The 17,013-nt window shown below is 41.1% G+C and overlaps 2 long non-coding RNA genes across 2 annotated transcripts; one reads left to right on the top strand and one right to left on the bottom strand.

Annotated features, from left to right (window-relative positions):
- Positions 1–1,797: 1,797 nt before the first annotated feature.
- LOC107983358 (uncharacterized) lies at positions 1,798–9,064 on the bottom strand. Its single transcript, XR_001730803.2, has 2 exons — positions 5,398–9,064; positions 1,798–2,511 (listed from the first exon to the last, which is right to left on the bottom strand). It is a non-coding gene; the product is annotated as an uncharacterized LOC107983358 (long non-coding RNA).
- Positions 9,065–13,640: 4,576 nt separating this feature from the next.
- LOC107983371 (uncharacterized) lies at positions 13,641–16,593 on the top strand. The gene is made up of 2 exons (XR_001730810.2): positions 13,641–13,971; positions 15,881–16,593. It is a non-coding gene; the product is annotated as an uncharacterized LOC107983371 (long non-coding RNA).
- Positions 16,594–17,013: the final 420 nt, after the last annotated feature.

Raw genomic sequence — 17,013 nt, 5'->3', positions numbered from 1 at the left:
CATCAGGGATCCTTTCATGCAGACCTATACAACTTGGCATGGGAATGGCATGAGGTTGACAAGGGGGCTGGACCTCCGCTTGCTGGTTGGCCTTTCATCTGCCTTTGTGGGCCACATATGGCCCATGGGCCTCCTCTAATGGATCAAAAAGCAAAGAGAAGACAGAAGACAGGAGCAGAATTCAAAATGATCTTGACAGACTAGAGACATGGGCTGAAAATAACAACATGAAGTTCAACAGGGACAAATGCAAGATACTTCACTTTGGCAGAAAAAATGGAATGCAAAGAGACAGATTTGACAGCAGTACGTGTGAAAAAGATCTTGGAGTCCTCGTGGACAACAAGTTAAACATGAGCCTACAATGTGATGCGGCTGCAAAAAAAGCCAATGGGATTCTGGCCTCATCAATAGGGGAATAGCGTCTAGATCTATTCTGCCTTGGTCAGACCACACCTGGAATCACACTGTGTCCAATTCTGGGCACCGTAATTGAAGGGAGATGTTGACAAGCTGGAATGTGTCCAGAGGAAGGCAACTAAAATGATCAAAGGTCTGGAGAACAAGCCCTATGAGGAGCAGCTTAAAGAACTGGGCATGTTTAGCCTGCAGAAGAGAAGGCTGAGAGGAGACATGATAGCCATGTACAAATATGTGAAGGGAAGTCATAGGGAAGAGGGAGCAAGCTTGTTTTCTGCTGCCCTGCAGACTAGGACACGGAACAAGGGCTTCAAACTACAGGAAAGGAGATTCCACCTGAACATCAGGAAGAACTTCCTCACTGTGAGAACGGCTGTTCGACAGTGGGACTCTCTCCCCCGGACTGTGGTGGAGGCTCCTTCTTTGGAGGCTTTTAAGCAGAGGCTGGATGGCCATCTGTCGGGGGTGCTTTGAACGTGATTTCCTGCTACTTGGCAGGGGTTTAGACTCGATGGCCCATGAGATCTCCTCCAACTCTACTATTCTATGATTCTATGAGTAGGGTTTACTTTTTATGACCGGGACCACTAGGTGGCACCATAATCCCTGACCCAGTAGAGTTCCAGATGTTCCAAAAGAAATCGGTATTGTTTGGTGTGCAGCCAGCCTTGCATTCAGTACAGTTAATTAACCAACCCACCACGGGATTGATTCCTCGGGAAATTGTGCGCAGTTACATAGGAATGTTGTTGTTCTTGTTGTGTGACAAGTCATTTCTAATTTCTGGCGACTCTAAGGAGAACTACTATGGGATTTCTGCGGTTGTATGACTTACTCAAGTTCACCCAATGGGTTTCCATGACTGAGAGAGAACTCAAACCAAGTATTCACACCCAATATTTCAAGGAAAGGTAATGTGTCATGGTGACCCCCCTGGGTTGCCTACAGGAAGATTCAGGTTCAGTCTCCAGGGTTGACCTAGAATCATAGAATCATAGAATAGTATAGTTGGAAGAGACCTCATGGGCCATCCAGTCCAACCCCCTGCCAAGAAGCAGGAAATTACATTCAAAGCACCCCCGACAGATGGCCATGCAGCCTCTGTTTAAAAGCCTCCAAAGAAGGAGCCTCCACAACTTGCAATCCAACCACCTTCCACACAGGTCCTCCAAAGAAGGACCTGTATGGAAGGTGGTTGGATTGCAAGTCTCTTGGTCTCTTCCAGCTCTAGGGAAGATCCTGTCTGAAACTTTGGACAGATGTTGTCAATCAATGCAGACCAGACTGACAAGTCGGACACATTCTTTGTCCCCTTTCTCACCTCCATCATGATGGACATATCTTCTAGTCATGCAAAGAAGAAGCGCAGCCATGGTGTGAGGATGCAACTTTAGTTATGGTTTTAATAGAAACAAAGACAAGAAGGAAGACATTCAATTCGGTTTAACAAACAAGGTGGCCTTCAGAAACAAGAAGAGCTTCCCTTTTTTGGGTGGTCACCATAAAAGACCTCGGACAGGTTGGATAACTCAGCAGGCTTATCTCCACCTCTTTCTCACAGCCAATAATGAATAGCAGTTGGGTTAGTACATGTCTCGATTCATGTAGAGACACCCAGATACATCAACAACACACACATAGAAGAAGACATAGACAAGATGAAAATGAACAATGGGGAAGCAAAGCATGCATTACAATCGGAACTTTAGAGGTGTTGAACATTACATGTTCAGCTCCTTGGACAACAAATGACAGTTATGGACGTAAGTGTGGCTTCTTGCTTCATTTTCCATCTCCATCATTTCCTATGAGCGGTAGGTATAGTTGTATATGCTGCTTGGCAAAACCCGGGAGTAGAAGCTGGTGAAATTGGAGCCACCATTGGCATGCAGGGCGGGTCTGGCTCCTCCGCTGCTAGCGACGACACAGGGGTTGTGCTGCTCAATAGCCAATGGTTGGTCAGGGCAGTAGAGAGCAGGTCCCGGGATGGTCAGGACGAAAGGAGGTGGCTGGATGGTCACCGTGGAAGCAGGGCAGCAGGAATAGCACTGGTTTCCCTCATTGGACATCTTGGCAGGACTTGAGAGGAGTCTGAAACCACAGGATTGGGACTAGAATTGAGTTTGGAGCATTTATGAGACCAGAGTTCATCAACCCATTTAGATCTAAGTGCATTCATTCCAACCTGTTACACCCGGACCCATGGGAGCCATGGTGGCGCAGTGGGTTAAACTCTTGTGCCAGCTGAACTCCTGACCTAAAGGTTGGGTTGCTGACCTGAAGGTTCCTGGTTTGAATCCGTGAGATGGGGTGATGTCCCATCTCTCAGAACTAGCTTGTGTGGACATGAGAGAAGCCTCCCAGCATGATGGTAACACATCCCCTGGGCAACGTCTCTGTAGACAGCCAATTCTCTCACACCAGAAGTGACTTGGAGTATGTTCTCAAGTCGCTTCTGACACTATTTAAAAAAGACCTGGACCCATAACCTACACCCAGAATTAAGTAGAATTCCCGTATTTCAGTACAATCAGATGGGGTGATCTCCCATCTGTCAGAACTAGCTTGTGTGGACATGAGAGAAGCCTCCCAGCATGATGGTAACACATCCCCTGGGCAACGTCTCTGTAGACAGCCAGTTCTCTCACACCAGAAATGACTTGGAGTATGTTCTCAAGTCGCTTCTGACACTATTAAAAAAAACCTGGACCCATAACCTACACCCAGAATTAAGTAGAATTCCTGTATTTCAGTACAATCAGATATGAATTTAGATCTATAGATTCTTACAAAACTTTGGTAGAAAGTAGATATAAACCAAAATACTACTCCCAGGCCCAATGATATTGGCTCCATTGAGGGTGCGTCAACAAGCATCTGAATGAAGGTACATGCAGATCAAATCCTATTGCCAAACCCAGCTACAATAGAGTGCATCTACACTATTAAATCAGTTTGATGCCACTTTGACTGCCATGACTAAAGTAGACATGGAAAGAAACTTGAAAAACATGTATTTTAAAATGGTCAAAAATGTTTTTATCGAATGTTAAAAATCTCTCCCAAAAACGTAACCTAGATGGCAAATTTCTTGACAGTTCAACACACAAAATTTGTATATGGTTGCTTTGATCAGAAAGCAGAGTTTTCTGTGCAGAAAACAATCTTTTGGAATGCTTTCACAAATTGCAATTTTCTTCACAAAAGCGTTGTGTATGAATTTTGTACGAAAAAAATTGAATTGCAAATTTTTCTTCAACAAGAAGTCAGTTTGCGAAAAGATTATCACAGGAGGAGGAAGACGGTCAAAGTCATTCATTTCTCCCGTTGGGAGGTAAATTACTGAAGGATTACAATCTTTTAGGAAAGCAATAGGATAGTGGGGGGGGGGGAGAGAACAATGCTTTCAGCATAGAACGATCCCATATATATAAATATATATAGGGTAATGAAATTTCAGCCTAGGACAAAACAACAAAACTACACATCCCAGAAACACTAAACCTGGCAGCACAACCTGTCATCCATGCCTCTACGTTCATACAACAAAAAGAAAAGAAAAATAAAGTCCTAATTAGAGGGAGAGGAATAATTGTTTTTATCCAATTGCTGCCAGTTAGAAGGCTAAGCTCCGCCCACTTGGTCTCTTAGCAACCCACTCAGCCCAGGGGACAGGCAGAGTTAGGCCTCACTTAGGCCTCTTCCACACTGCCTATAAAATACACATTATCTGATTTTAACTGGATTATATGGCAGAGTAGACTCAAGGCCCTTCCATACAGCTATATAACTCATTTATAATGGACTTAATGTAAGGTAAAACCTTTACCCTTTATCTTAACTACCACCAATTCCTCAATACTTTATTTCCCATACCTCCATACTTCGCTACAGCAACGTGTGGCCAGGCACAGCTAATATATATATATATATATATATATATATATATATATATATATATATTACTATACTTGTATCCCGCCTTTCTCAACCCTGAAGGGGACTCAAGGTGGCCTTACAAAGGCAACAATTCAATACCACATATATACATACATCAATGAATAAACAAAAACATCAAAACCAACCAATTAAAAAATAACATTAAAACAAAAATTAAAATCAAATAATCCAGATCATATGCCAAGGCACATTGGCTCCCACATCAACTGCTATATTGGCTGCTGAATTGGATGCCATCTTCAATGTGACATCAGACACCACATTGACTGCTACGTTAAATATCATATTGGCCGCTATACTGAAAGGTGGCATTGGATGCCATATTGGATGCACCAGACTTTGTATTGGCATCCAATGAATCCAATTGCGGTGGCGCAATGGCTTGTGCTGCCGAACTGCTGACCTGAAGGTTGCCAGTTCAAATCATCATCATCATCATCATTTAATTACTTATTAATTGCCCTCCATCCACGATGCTCTAGGCGATTTACAAGATAAAATTGTAAAGGATAAAAATACATACATACAAATATTAATAAAATTAAATATTAATAAATATTAATAAAATTAAATCAGTGGGACAGGGTGAGCTCCCGCTGTTAGCCCTAGCTCCTGCCAATCTAGGAGTTTGAAAACATGCAAATGTGAGTAGATAAATAGGTCCCGCTTCAGTGAGAAAGGGCAAAAAGTTGCTCCATTCCATTCCGTGGCATTTCCATTGCCATGGCTCAATGGTATGGAATCCTGGGAGTTGTAGATTGGCGAAGCGTCAGCACTTTTTGTAGGTCAGAGACCTTGTGAAACTAGACCTCCCAGGATTGCATAGCACCACTATAGTAGTTAAAGTGGAACCAAAATGCACCATTCTACAGCGTCAATACACCCTTTGATTCAAATCCTTAACCATGATTGTCAAACTCTATTCGCCTAGCTAACAAGAACCTCTTTCAACAAAACATTATTCTTCTCCACGTTTTCCAGTGGATCCGCCGCCCTGAGAAACCCCTGGGAACTTACCAGTTCTTGAAAGGACTAATGTCTAGAGGGAAATTGTTCTGCAAGAACCCTCAAGGTTGAGCTTTTTATACACTCAGCAACATCTCCTCGAGGCATGGAGATACCCACCCTGGATTTCCTAATCCGTTGTCATAAGGGAACACCTCATTTTATAGTAAATAGTTTAGGGCCTAAGAAAATAATTGACCCTCCCAGCTAAGTGACAATTAGTTTCTCCTCACCAGGGTGTAATATAGTGAATGTTACGCCCTTCTGATGAATTTCATATTATAACTCCATAGGCCAAAAATGACTCCGGGTTGCAATTTCCTGAATGCCATCACGTCACCAAGCTTCAGTGCTTGCTCTCCAAGAAAAGCAGAACCTCCTTTTATGAAATTTCCCCGATACAGCTAGCAGATATGTAAAACATTGACTTAAGAAAGACGTGTAAGGAGATGAAGTGCTACCGAATCAATTATTGAGCTGATATATGAATGGAGTAAATGGTATTACCTGACATGTAACCCCAATAGGATGCAAACCTTGGTTCAACTTTCCACCCACGATAGTAAGTATGAAAAATACTCTAAAAATACATCTTTAGAGAAGAATGAGCAGAGAGTGACCTCAGGTTGGACAGAAGTGTCATCAGAGCTTCAGCAAGAAGAGATCCACATGGACTCCACCCCACTCAGACCCATATAACTTTAGAGAAGAATGAGCAGAGAGTGACCTCAGGTTGGACAGAAGTGTCCTCAGAGCTTCAGCAGGAAGAGATCCATATGGACTCCACCCCACTCAGACCCATACATCTTTAGAGAAGAATGAGCAGAGAGTGACCTCAGGTTGGACAGAAGTGTCCTCAGAGCTTCAGCAGGAAGAGATCCATATGGACTCCACCCCACTCAGACCCATACATCTTTAGAGAAGAATGAGCAGAGAGTGGCCTCAGGTTGGATAGAAGTGTCTTCAGAGCTTCAGCGGAAAGAGATCCATATGGACTCCACCCCACTCAGACCCATACATCTTTAGAGAAGAATGAGCAGAGAGTGACCTCAGGTTGGACAGAAGTGTCCTCAGAGCTTCAGCGGAAAGAGATCCACATGGACTCCACCCCACTCAGACCCATATAACTTTAGAGAAGAATGAGCAGAGAGTGACCTCAGGTTGGATAGAAGTGTCTTCAGAGCTTCAGCGGAAAGAGATCCATATGGACTCCACCCCACTCAGACCCATCGTGATTGTCATTGGCTCCCCCACGTACTATCTGGCAAAATTTCTGGCCACACAGCTACAAACCCATATTGGGCTCACTACGCACTACATCAAGGACTCAGTCCACTTCATAGAAAAAAAAATCAGCAAACTCAACCTTAACACCAATGACAAACACCAATGTTCAGCTTTGATGTGGTATCTCTATTTACCAAGGTCTCGGTAGCAGACATCATCACACGAATCAACCAGAATTTCCCAGAAGACACCACAGCCCTGTTTCGCCATTGCTTCATCACTAGCTACTTCCGTTGGGACAATGGATTCTAGGATGGATTTTAGGATGGAGTAGCCATGGGGAGCCCTCTCAGTCCAGTCATAGCAGATTTCTACATGGAACGCTTTGAGAAACAAGTCCTGGAAGCAGCAACAAAAAAGCCCACTAGATGGTTCAAATATGTGGATGACACCACTATATGGTTCAAATATGTGGACAACACCTTCACCATTTGGAGCCATGGAGAAGAACTCAACAAGTTCCTGGACCACCTCAACAGCATCCACGCAAACAGCCAATTCTCCATAGACAAAGAAAATGAAGGAAAACTGTTATTTCTAGATGTCCTAGTCATCCGCAAACCCAGTCAACAATTGGACCACACAGTTGACAGAAAACCTACACATATGGATAGATACTCACAGAAAAACTCCCACCATTACCCAGGTTAAAAAAGGAGAAGAATCAAAGCCCTGGCAGACCATGCAAACCATATCTCCTCCAAGGTGAACTGAACCACCTCAACTGGGCTCTCCAGGCCAATGGAGACTCCACCACAGACACCACAGACAGGTCAAGAACAAGCTACGAGAGTCAAGATGATGGCAACCCAGAGGAAGTGTTCTTACCATACATCAATGGAACCACTGACCACATAGGGAACCTGGTGAAGAACCACAACCTACAAACTATCTTCAGACCCACCAAGAAAATCCAACAAATGCTACGTTCAGCAAAAGACAAGAGAGATCATCTCACCTCTCAAGGAGTCTACCTGTCTCCCACCTGGAGATTTCGCAGATATATAAACCCCACTTGCCTAGTTTCCAACAGACCTCACAACCTCTGAGGATGCCTGAACATCAAGAGAGAATGCTTCTGGAACATGGACAGACAGCACGGAAAACTCATAGCAACTCTAAGAATGTTCTCCCTACTATAAATGTGTCTGGTTTCAACACTGTCTGTTCTGTTCTTAGATGAGACGCACTTGTTCTTCTAATCCTTTTAAATATTGGCCATTTGGATCTCTATGACACTTTGACGATTTTATCCACTGCTTTATTCCACATTCGGCTTCAGCTATTTATATATTGTGACAATCGGCTTGACATTGCAGATCTATAATCCCAGCCCAGTCCCTTTTTAAAATCCCATTTACATAGGAGGATTGCATTTTCACATATTTGTAAGCATTTTGTCGCATGATCCTTTCGTCAAGGTAATTGTACGATGCCTCAGGAACCTGTTTTGTAGGTGTCTTATAAGCACAAATAATAAGTACTATTGAGGGGGAAATACGAACAAAAATTGCTGACGGGACGACAGCTTGCATTAGGTTACCTTTCTGGGACACGACATTATGTTTATGCAATTTGCCACAAACAGACAAATAACATGTGGGTGACCCTTAGTAGGCTGATGGCTGATCAAAGCTCCTCCTTTGTGTTTGAAGTTCTCCCAGAAGACCTCACAAGAAGAATGTTTACTTGAGCAGGAAATGGCGCAACTAAGTTAAGCATGAGTTGGGCAGAAGAACACCATGCTGACAGCAAATATCAAGTTGAGAATTATCCTTGAATGGCTCTATTTGTTCTGTTGAGAAGAAAGAAAGCTCAGTAGTAGTAAGGAGTGGTCAAGAAGTTTATTGTTCAAGGTCTAGTATCTTCTTGCTCATGGTTCTTTGAGGTTCTCCTCAACGGTCCTCCAAGTAGGCTGTTGTTAAGAGATCTACTGGGTTGTATTGGACAAGAAGAACCTCTGCCCAAGATAATGTAGAGTATAAATTGAGAAACTTTAACCCAAGAAATGTTTTGGTCTGGACTGCAACTTCCATCTAACTATTATACCCAACAACAACAATTCTTTATTTATGGGATTTGGTGTTCAAGATTATGTTAATCCAGAATGCAATCAAGTTATCTTTTTGAACAATCATGTAGACTTTTCTATGACATCCTCAATCTTGTCTGTTGGAGGTCCACTGGAGTCCACTCTGGACCTTCCACAGATATATAAACCTCCCTTGGTTAGCTTTCCAATATCCTTCACAACCTCTGAGGATGCCTGCCATAGATGTCGGTGAAACATCAGGAGAGAATGCTTCTGGAACATGGCCATACAGCCCGGAAAATGCAGAGCAACTCAAAGAACATTGTATTTCAAAATGAATGATGCACAACTACGAGGATATAAAATATGAGTTTTGTACATCACTACTCCTTCCTGATTTTGGAAACTAAACTGAGTTTAGTAGGAGACCACCATTGTGGAACATCTGGTGATCTGGGTCAGATTAGACCCAGATCTGGGTCAGATATTCCTTTCTAAAGCTCTGGTAGGTTGTGGAATTTCTTTTGTGGTGTCTAAGGATACATAGTATGTCCCAAAAGTATTGTGAACGTGGGAAGTAGACATATCATCTATGAAAAATGTGAGGTAGATCTGATTCCAAGAAACAGGATTATGTAGTCTTCCATAAGCTCTAGGTATGAAAGTCCAGGTAGGTGGGACCTGCAGCCCATCAATATCATATGTTCACAACTTTACCTCATCCTGAAACCTAAGCTGATAAATCAACCTCCAAGTCAGCATGTTAGCATGTTTGATATGTTCATTATTCTTAGACTAATGAAAGCAAGATATGAAGAACCCAACCCAGAGCCTAAATATGCAACAACTTTGCCTTCATTATGTGGCTCCATGAAGTTGGTGATTCATTTTCTTCACTGATAGCACTTCAGACAAAATGCAAAAGAGTGGCGAAGTTCTTTCCTTGGTGAATGAAAAAAGTTAGAAGAGAACGCTCTCTCAGGTCAAGTTTCATTGGTGATTTTTGGAAAGTTCTCCTTTTACAGAAAGCAATATCAACCCCACTCTGAACAAATATTTCCTAGAAATCCCATGAGATGTTCGCCTTAGGGGTTTCCATGAGTTGAAAATTACTTGAAGACACAACGTCAACACCAAAATATACTTTTAGTGGTGATTTTTGGTCTCTAAATGCCACGAGTCTTCTTTAGATCCAAATACCAACCAAATGTTGCCTGACCAAGATTCATTCAGTCTACTCTAGATCCAACCAACCATTGGATTGAGACTGCTGAATGTTCAAAATTAGATGCCATTGAATATTGAAAGGTCCTCACATTAACTCTCAAATAGTAAAGATATTTGGTCATTCTTTCTAATCAGAGCCACACATCAGGAAGTTAAGGAATATCTAAATGGCCAGATGCTTCATTTCTTTTGTCCTCAACCATTCTGGGAAATAGAGAAATAAAAAAATAATAATGATTTACCTTCATACATATTCACACGTGGATTCATGTTTAATTTTTAAATGCCACACTCCTCTTAGCCCTAACCATTTTGGGAGAGAGAGCTCTACAAAAACAATTTAACTCCATACATATTCACACACGGAGTTCATGTTTAAAGAAATAATTACAATGTGAAAGAATGAATAAACGAAGTGCAAAAGGCATAAGGCAAGTTCAGAGGAAAGTCACAAAGAATGTGGACAATCTGACTTGATTGAAAACTCAGGGTTTTTTTTTTTAATAGAAAACATTTTATTCCTAGGAAACAGTATTTTCTGTCCAGGAATTATCATTTCTACATTCAGATACTATTTTTTAGGCAGAGAAAGATGTTTCCTATTAGGGTTGTGCATTCGGGGTAAGCCTGTATTCTTATTGATTATTGTTATTATTGTTTCTATTAGGGTAATAATAATAATAATAATAACTTTATTTTTATACCCCGCCCCATCTCCCCAATGGGGACTCGGAACGGCTTACATGGGGACCCAGCCCGAAACATACAACAATAAAATGATAAAACAATTATTCCAACAGTAAAACATCAATATCAATAAAAAAAATCATAGTAATCAACATATAGCATAAAATATTAAAAGCAGGACAGTAAAACAAGGATCTGTGCCAAAGTGCAAAATATATCAAAATGGGAGATAATTAATAATTAATCAATCATCGAAGGCCTTTTGGAAGAGCCAGGTTTTTAGGTTCTTCCGGAAGGAGAGGAGGGTAGGGGCCTGCCTGATCTCCCTGGGGAGCGGGTTGTGCTTTCGGGGTAAATATGTATTCTTATTGATTATTGTTAATGGTTTTAAATATGTTGTTAATTTTTACTGATTTGTTTGGCAATAATAATAATAATACTTTATTTATACCCCGCCACCATCTCCCCGTGGGGACTCGGGGTGGCTTATATGGGGCAGAGGCCCAAACAACATAGGACAAAACATAGGCAACATAATTGAATAGGCATTGAATTTTGCCAGGTGTTGTATCCCGTCTTGAGTCCCCTCGGGTGAGAAAGGTGGGGTAAAAATGTTGTAAATAAATAAATAAATAAACCTTGCACCATTTGATTTTGTTCAGGGCTCCGGTCCATATTTTGGGAGCCTCCCAAAATCGAGAGGGTAAATATCTGCTTTTGGTTTGGAGCCCTGAAAATCAGACCACCCAGGCTCCCCTTCCCAGTACGTGTTTTGGTAGCCTTCTTATCTGCTGTTTCTACTATAGAGTAAGAGGTGCCTGTGCACCATGCCACACACACACTCTCCTTGGAAAGAGGGTGCGTGTGTGGCATGGCATACAGGCAGACCCAGAAAGTGCATGCGCCTGCAGCCGAGCGCCTCTCACTTTAGAGTAAGAGGTGCTCAACTGCAGGTACTGGCAGGCGTGTGTGCTTTCTGGGCCTGCACACCACACATGTACTCTCTTTCCAAGGCAAGGAGGCAAGTTCTGGAAGGTGCTCAGGTGCAGACAAAAGCAGGCTTTTTATCGAGCAGATTTTCGTGTGGGGAGGGGGTTTCCCATTTCGTGCTCCCGAAGAAACAGGAAGACACAAAAGAAATGGTACAAACAGTAGGAACGAATTCAATGCACAACTCTACTTCCTATGCAGAAAATACTGAAAATACTGAGAAAAAACAGTTACATGCGAATTTTGCACAGAATACGTCTCAAATAGCAAAGGTTCAGGATTCTTCTGGTTGTGGTTTCTCAACAATAAAAAAGAGTATTTTAATGATCAAATTATCCAAAATGTATATTCCAAAATTTTTGGAAGTGCTTGGAACATGAGGAAAGTTTTTTTCATCTATGGTGGACTTGAAAAATAACTACTAACTATTGGACAAAGAGGAGCTGCAAAAAATATTCAAAAGAACTTTTCCAAAGAAACCAGAATATTATCTTCTAGGTTTATTAGATAAGGACTTAATTTTGACAAAAAAATGAAGACATTCTGTTTACATATCTCTCGAGGGCTGCGAGGATTGTCTTTGCGAAATCATGGAAATCACAAGAAATACCGGACCTGGACTCATGGAGAATTAAAGTGACGGAGGTTAAAGATATGGACCAATTAACTTTTTTTCTTAAAAAGAACTCGGGAAACCCCATAAAACAAATGGACTGGGAATTAGTAGAAAATTATTTCAGAAGAATGAAGAAATAATTGATTATTAATAATGGGAGAAACACTAGGGTCAGAAGGACAATGAGTAATTTTAGAGGAAAGAAACGAATGGACCCTAACCACTAAGGATTAAAGAAAGTCGCCGTATTTTTTTTATTTTTTTTTTACTTTTTCTTTTTTTTATGTATATGTATATTTTTTTACTATATACATATATATACATACATTTTTCTCTTTTTATTATCTTGCTCTTCTATATTCTTCTTTCTTTATTTCACCCACCTTTTCTATCATGACATTGTTGCCACACTTTCACTGTATTCTATTGTTAATCTATATATATAAAAGGGTAATGAAATTTTGGCCTAGGACAAAACAACAAAACTACACATCCCAGAAACACTAAACTTGGCAGCACAAACTCTTATCCATGCCTCTACGTTTGTACAACAAAAATAAAATAAAAATAAAATCCTAATTAGAGGGAGAGGAATAATTGTTTTTATCCAATTGCTGCCAGTTAAAAGGCTAAGCTCTGCCCTCTTGGTCTCCTAGCAACCCACGCAGCCCATGGGACAGGCAGAGTTAGGCCTCACTTAGGCCTCTTCCCCACTGCCTATAAAATACAGATTATCAGATTTGAACTGGATTATATGGCAGTGTAGACACAAGGCCCTTCCACACAGCTATATAACCCATTTATAATCTTATGTTATCTGCTTTGAACTGGATTATCTTGACTCCACACTGCCATATGATCCAGTGTGCAGTCGTACACAACTGGACTTAATGTCAGGAGAAAACCTTTACCCTTTACCTTAACTACCACCAGTTCCTCAATACTTTATTTCCCATACCACCATACTTTGCCACAGCAACGCGTGGCCGGGCACAGCTAGTAGTTTAATAAAAATGATAATAACAACAATTTTTGAAATATTTTTGAATATTCTTTCCATCTCTTATTCAGAGATGAAAAAGAAAACCATGACTATTCACCGATAGCCTCATCCAACATGAATTTCTCTCATTTCCTTTTAGAGCCAGCCAAGCTGACAACTTTAATGAGCTTTTGCTGTCATAATTAAGACAATAATTGAGGTTGCAATAGTTTGCCTAAGCATGGAAATGGGAGACATTTTTCATTGACTTTTGTTGAGCAAATGTACACTACTCCCAAAGTCAGGGACATGGACTAAGTTGGCAGCTAGAAATACACATATTTCTCAAGCTTCCAATGTCGTCTTAGAAACAATGAAAAATGCCTCCTAGCAAATATGTCCATTCTAGCTCAACCAGTCCAGAATTTGGTAAGAGGAAACTGACAAAGAAAAGTCACATTTGCAATCCTGGAAGAAAGCTAGGTGTCCTTTTGTAAAGAGGTGTTATATGGGGTGTTGTGTCGGAATGACTTATTCTGTGCTCATTAGTAAACCGTACTCATAATTCGGAAAAGTAATTAATTCCTGACATTCTAAATGCAATATCAGGTGATTCACATTGGGATTCGCAGCAAATGAGAACATTCAAAGAAGTCATTGGCTCCCATGGAAAGGGTATAAAAAGCATCCGCTGCAATGCGGTCACTATCGTTCCACTCGCTTCTGTCACTCGCTTCTGTTCCCATCTGCAGCTCCATGAATCCGGTAGGACATCCAGATTTTGTTTTCAGACATTTTAAAACTTCTTACTTGGCTTCTCTCTGGGGTGGAGAGCTGGATGAAGTATTCTCGTCCTATAAGCAGAGAAGGGCAATTCTACGTAGTCAGGGTGGAATGACAACTGCTTTCTAAACCCTGATGGGATTATGGTGAATGGGTGGACAGGAGTGGGAGTGATTTTCTCCATGCTTTTTAACCTTTCTTCTTTGTGTCTCCATTCTTACAAATGCCCTACTATTACTTTCAATGGAAAAAAGAATTAAGCAACAGCATTCCAGGACTGATGTAGATCTAATCCTGGTATTTAGGTTCTATCTTGACGATTTAGGAAACTTGCCGATTCTGGTGTGACCTCCAGATACCTCCAGAACCCATTATGGAACCCTTCCCAATGATGGAGTTTCAATATTAGAAAAGGAATGGCCATGGAAGCTTCTGCTCAATATGGAAGAAAGGCTTCCAAGTTGGGTCTCCTTTTGTGAAGGCCTCTTTCTCCACCAATGGTGGAGGTGACTTCTATCTCCTTAAGGTGGTGAATCCACTCTCCAGGAATTTAGAATTTTAAAGGAGTTGTCCAAGGGAAAAAATTATCTCCATTATTGGAAGGTGATTTTTAAAGTTGAGACTAATTTGTCATCCCTCTGAATCATCCCCTTAGAGGTGGACATCTAACCTTTCAGTAGCTCCTTAGAAGATGATATAGTCTTCTGAGTCTCTTTGAGGAGATAGGGCGGTATATAAATATTATTATTATTATTATTATTATTATTATTATTATTATTATTATTATTATTCTGATCTTCTCATTCCATTGAAAAAATCATATTAGTCCAAGTTATAGATTCTTCCTTAGTAGGGTTTACTGTTATAAACTATTCCTTGTTATAGACCTTCAAACCAATTCTATTTTATGGTAACACTCTTCTAGAGTTTTCTTGACAAAATGTCATTTTCTTTCTCTGGGGCTTAGGGAGTGTGACTAGACCAAGGAAAATTAAGTAATGACCTCACAACCTCTGAGGATGCCTGCCATAGATGTGGGCAAAACGTCAGTATACTTCTGGAACATGGCCATACAGCCCGGAAAACTCACAGCAACCAAGTGATTCTGGCCATGAAAGCCTTCAACAACACAGAAAACTAAGTAGTTTTTGTCCTATGGGTTGGGATTCAAATCCTGATCTCCAGATGTTCTGGTCCATTGTTCAGTCCTCAACACCATGCTATATGAATAAGTCTAGTAAATCCCCATAGGACTTTTCAATTGGGTTTTCCTGTATGTTGGTTTAGATTAGTGATTCTCAACCTTTGGTCCTCCAGCAGCTTTGGACTTCAGCTCCCACAATTCTTAACAGTTGGTAAACCAAAACACCTGGAGAACCAAAGTTTGAGTCCTCCTGATTTAGATGATTTAGTGTGTCAACTTTCTGCAGATTGAGTAGAATTGTCCAGCTCTCCTTGGAGTAGGACAGTGGGTCCCAAACTTTGGGCCTCCAGGTGTTTTGGACGTCAACTCCCAGAAATCCCAGTCATTTTACCAGCTGTTAGGAACTGTGGGAGCTGAAGTCCAAAACACCTGGAGCCCCAAAGGTTGGGAACCACTGGACTAGGAAGACTGGACAATTTTGAAGCTATATTTCTGCACCAGCTTCCCAAACCCTTACTATACGAAACAAGCATCCTATCCAATCTTGGTGGCTTGAGTCCTATTCATTAATTTCATCCTGAATATACTGAATGAAACAATGGTTGAATGATGAATCACCCTGTAGAGTTTTCTAGGGTGTGGTCAACGAATAGGTGAATATCAAAAGGTTGGACCGGAAGGCCGTTGCGGTCTCTGCCACCTCTATGGTTCTATGATCAATGATCTATTAACTATTGTTTTTGACAGAATTTCTTCGCATCCAAAATGTCCTGTGACGGACAACAGTGCTATGCGTACTGTCCAGCCTCGACAGTGACCATCCAACCACCTCCCTTTGTAATCTCCATCCCAGGACCAGCTCTGTATTGTCCCGACCAGCCGTTGCACATTGACCAATGCAATCCATGTGTTTCCGGAGGTCTGGCAAATGCTAGTCGTGCCGGATCCCACCGTTCTTTGTTCAGCACCAAGTTTTACTCTCCAGGCAGCCTGCCATGCCCTCAAGGCAGCTGTAGCAGCATCTACAGGTCATAAAATGAACGACTATGCGTGGAATCCTCAAAGATGAACGTGAAGTCAACAGCATGAAGAAACTACTGAAGATCTCCTCATCTGGTCACATTTCTGGCTGGATGATGGCTGCTCATCACTCTCTATATCTCCCTGATCCAGATCGCAGCTTCTGTATGATGAGTTCAAAAGTTGGCACATAATTTCAACATTAATTTGTCTGATTTACTAAGCCACCTGCTTGTCTGATGTACTAATCTCTAAACCTTCTCTTAACTTATCTCTACTAATATCAACATGAATTGCATTTGATGTTGACTTGATGTGGAAATGTACAACTGGAAATGCTACTCCAAATACATTTATATTGAATTCCATCCTGAATAGAAGCTGAAGGCTTATCGCTGCGGATTTCCAATTGCTTTTCAATAAACTTTTCATTGCAGTCTTATTATTGTAGAGTGTTCTTTACATGCCTAAGTACCCCGTTTCCCCAAAAACAAGAGTGTCTTATATTAATTTTTGCTCCCAAAGATGTGCTAGGTCTTATTTTCAGGAGATGTCTTATTTTTCCATGAAGAAGAATTCACATTTATTGTTGAACAAAAAAATGAACATTTATTATATACTGTACAGTATTTGTCATCACAAACCAGCATAACTAGACAAACTGTGAATCCTATCAAGAATTTCTTGTTACTACCATTATTTCCATGTAGAACAATCTATGGTACATACACTTACTGATCCTGCATGCTCTGGTATTCTGTTCGGCGGGCATGCTTCCAAACAAAAACTTTGCTAGGTCTTATCTCCGCGGGGAGATGGTGGCGGGGTATAAATAAAGTTTTATTATTATTATTATTATT

The sequence above is a fragment of the Anolis carolinensis genome, unplaced genomic scaffold (genome assembly GCF_035594765.1).
Source record: "Anolis carolinensis isolate JA03-04 unplaced genomic scaffold, rAnoCar3.1.pri scaffold_14, whole genome shotgun sequence".
Classification (NCBI taxonomy): Eukaryota; Metazoa; Chordata; class Lepidosauria; order Squamata; family Dactyloidae; genus Anolis; species Anolis carolinensis.
The sequence above is the reverse complement of the archived record's forward strand: the minus strand, read 5'-3'. Positions and strand labels throughout refer to the sequence as shown.